The sequence below is a fragment of the Sinocyclocheilus anshuiensis genome, unplaced genomic scaffold (assembly GCF_001515605.1).
Source record: "Sinocyclocheilus anshuiensis isolate Anshui unplaced genomic scaffold, SAMN03320099.WGS_v1.1 scaffold569, whole genome shotgun sequence".
NCBI lineage: Eukaryota > Metazoa > Chordata > Actinopteri > Cypriniformes > Cyprinidae > Sinocyclocheilus > Sinocyclocheilus anshuiensis.
In genome coordinates, this window is record NW_015536511.1 from 1,402,847 (window position 1) to 1,406,959 (window position 4,113).

Sequence of the window (4,113 nt, forward strand, 5' to 3'; positions counted from 1 at the left end):
AAATGGGTTTAACATCATCCGCTGCTCAATATACAGCATTAAATTAATATAAACAAGGTTCTACAAGATAAACAAACTATCTATAATGCTTACAAGAATAGGCTACATCCTAAAATATAATTAGAAGTACAATTAGCATCAAGCTACACTTGAAAATGTATGTAATTATTAATGTATTTGCTTACCCACTTTAAACCATCATCGAGTGTTTGTAATAACTTCCAATTGTGATCTATAGTTGATTTTGATTAATAAGCAGACACATGCACTCTTTGTATGTTTAATAACGCTACACTGCTAATATTTGTCATAAACATCCTTTATTGCTATAAAAATACCATGAGCTGCATACAAAACATACAGAAAATATATCGTAATCATATGTCTATTTGCTTTCATATTTCATGTGTAGAAAAAGAGTTAACGTGCTCTGACTCATAACACTCGCGCACATGGAAGAAAACGGACGGTGCTCTACAGATCACATAATTCAGTGGACAATTAATAGAAATTTTATTCTGTATAAAGAACATGTGAGAATAAATCTGTTCTCAAATACCAACGATAACAAGAACTCAGCATCCACTCTCTTATCCAGGATACTCTTCTTCGATGTTTGTTTACACTGGTTTTCGAAACAGCGCCACCACTCTTGCCTTTTTGTACAACAGCAGCTGCTCCGGTCATGTGATCCTAGCTCAAATCTTATTGGACATCCCGTGATTTCGCTTTGCGAAACTGAAAAGATTCGTCGACTGGTTCGAAAAAAAAAAACATTCGCATTTTCAGTGCGCGAATGTTCGCGGTCTATGTGGAAGTATCCATTGGAATCTATTGTTTTATTCCAGCACGTCATCGCGTCCGATATTCGTTTCGCTTTTTCGCGTTCAGTGTGGAAAGGCCTTAACTTTATACAGTTCAGTCATTTCCTGATAGTTAAAAGTTCCACCCTCCATTTTTTTTATATGAATACATTCAAATTCATTGTAACCAACTGTAAATATTAGCATATACAGTATGTCAAAATTGCAATTTGACAGATAAATTAAATAAAATTCATTTTCACATATTCACACAATAGTGTATATATAGTAACTATTATAAAATAATTATTATAAAATAACTAATAATCATACTGCCCACTCCGGTCTAAATATTTGCACTGTTTCTTAAAATAATTGATTACCAAGAATATGCAATGAGTATGAGTATGCAAAATATAATGTTTAAAGAATGTTAAAACTGGCAAGAAATCAAAATTGTCCTCATTTACTGCCTTAATAAACCCCTGGTCTTGATTATTATACAAAAAGGTGTTTCTTTTTCTAAAATTCATTAAAGTGTAATAACTTTCTGTGCCTCTAAAATTGGTTTTCAACCAGAGGGGACCAGAAACCGTCCAAGGGGGTCACAAGATGAGTTCAATTTACTTAATTAAAATGCTAAATCACAAATAATCAAGATGTAAACTGAAATAACATTTATTGTTGCCCTCAATAACTATTTTCATTGAAAATCATTCAGAATCAAAATCTTGAATATTATAGAATATTATAATATAAAATATTATAGAAATGATGCATTCATTAAATATCAACAATCCCAGTTTCTGTTCATTAAAAAAAGTTTGAAAACAAGCTTGAAAATTAGGCCTTTGAAACAGGAACTGCTTTAAAAAGACATTATCCCCAAAAAGTTTATATCCCAAAAGGGTCTGGCTGCAGCTTGGCGCTTGCACTCTCAGACTTGCACTCTCAGACACTTGCACTTCCGCTAGCGACGTCACTTGCAGTCTTTATTTTTTATTTTGTTCTATTTATTGATTACTTTTTGTTTGAATCTCTCAACATTTTACAACAGTATAGCCAGGTGGTGAAGACAAGAAAAAAGAAACTAAATTACGAAGTCACTTGCAATCGCCACTTGCACTCTCCGCTACCTGCGACGTCACTTGCAATCGACACAAATCGCGCGTGTTGCCAATGGAGACAAGACGCTGTGGTGGTGATTTAATGATTAAAACTAATTTAGTACCGTAACCTACAGGGTCCTGCAAGAAAAAGACAAGACCCGCAAATCCGTCGCCACAGAACAGCAGAATATGAACGCAATGCGCAAAGTCTCTCGTTAAGCGTTTTCCTCCTGTAGAAAAACATAAACACTTAACGTGGCGTAATATAAGATGCTATTAAAATATAAAATTCAATATTCAGTTTATTCATATAATGAATATGTATATAATATTTTCCTCTAACCACAAAACGTGGCATAATGTGGCATAATGGACTAAGATGACAAAGACCAAGCTCAATGCTCTTGATTATTAAAATATAGCCTACATAACTAATATACAGGCAAGCAGGTGAGCCCAGAATAAATGAACAAAATAAAAAATAAAAAAGACTGCAAGTGACGTCGCTAGCGGAAGTGCAAGTGTCTGAGAGTGCAAGCCTGAGAATGCACGTCTGAGAGTGCAAGCGCCAGGCTGCAGCCAGACCCTTCTCTTATATCCTGCTGCACATTAATGTTAACAAATTATTAACTATAAATATTAATAACTAAATATACTGTTTTCTTGGAGCCGGATCGCATTATGGATGCTAACTAATTGTGAATGTTGTAATTTCCTCCTACAAGAACTTGCAGCTTCTTATTTAATTAACAGCTTGTTAAAATTAAAAATAGTTTCATCAATGTCTACTAGATGTTATTCCTGTACAAAACCTCACTTCACTCACTTCACCTCACTCACGTGATGGGTTGCATGATTCTTTTTCTTTTGTAAGAAAGCAGAGTCATTAACTTATCTGTGCCTCCAACATCGTTGGCCTACAAAGAAATGTGTTGTCCGCACTAGCTGACCTTCAGCCACGTGTGTTCATGATGTTAGCCAGAGCACTTCCACATGTGCGCTGCTTCCTTTCAGACAAGAAAATCCTTTTGTGGTCTCCATCCAGACGCAAAACAGAAACCCCTACTGCTGCTGCCATGGTGATGCGCCATGCATATTAATATCCTCGATTGCAAAGGCACCTTTCAGTCCAACCTTTTAACACATCTCTTTTCAAACCACACAGAATATTGACTTTCATTGGCCGAAGCAGCTGTCAGCCTCTCTGTTACAACTCTTTCCTCTTCAGCCAGTCGCTGATTCTGTACACAACAATTGCACTTACTTCTGAAGGCTGAGAAATGTGCATAAAAACACAGTTTAAGACAGAAAAACCTTTCACCATTCAACCATGCCTAAGAGGGCTGGCAGGCTACACATAATTGGCATGAAGAGGAAAGAGAGCGGGTTCTTTAATCAGTGTGAAATCCTTGCCGAGAGATCATCCAGAATCATTCCATGCTTAAGAAAGTCTTTGTAGAGATTGAGTGGAATTGAATTCCACGTGTATACACATACACAATGTTTCTTGTCAGCTCATTCATTACATTACACCAAGAAAAAAAAAAATAGACTAGCAGTCAAAAGTTTGAAATAATTAAAATTGTTGATGTTTAGTGAGCAGAAGATGCAAAAATATAAAAAATTTGCATGATTTGCACCCTAGTAAAAAAGTAATATATTTAAAATACATTCATTCCATACTAAATATGTGACCCTGGACCACAAAACCAGTCTTAAGTCACTTGGGTATATTTGTAGCAATAGCCAAAATAACATTGTATGGGTCAAAATTATCGATTTTTATTTTATACCAAAAATCATTAGGATATTAAGTAAAGATCATGTTCCATGAAGATATTTTGTAAATTTCTTACCGTAAATATATCAAAACGTAATTTTTGATTAGTAATATGCATTGCTAAGAACTTCATTTGGACAACTTTAAAGGTGATTTTCTCAGTATTTCGATTTTTTTTGCACCCTCAGATTCCAGAATTTCAAATAGTTGTATCCTATCCTAACAAACCATACATCAATGGAAAGCTTATTTATTCAGCTTTCAGATGATGTATAAACGTCAATTAAAAAAGAATGGACCCTTATGACTGGTTTTGTGGTCCAGGGTTATAGTTCAAATCTATTGACATATTTACTGACATATCGCTCGAAACTTACTGATATAAAAATTATAATTAAACTTTATTTGGAGTACTACTTGT

The 4,113-nt window shown here is 34.6% G+C and overlaps 1 protein-coding gene across 3 annotated transcripts in view; it reads left to right on the forward strand.

Moving 5' to 3' along the window:
- The window catches only part of cntn5 (contactin 5), a 377,750-nt gene that overhangs the window by 325,676 nt on the left and 47,961 nt on the right, over positions 1-4,113 (forward strand). The window lies entirely within an intron of this gene.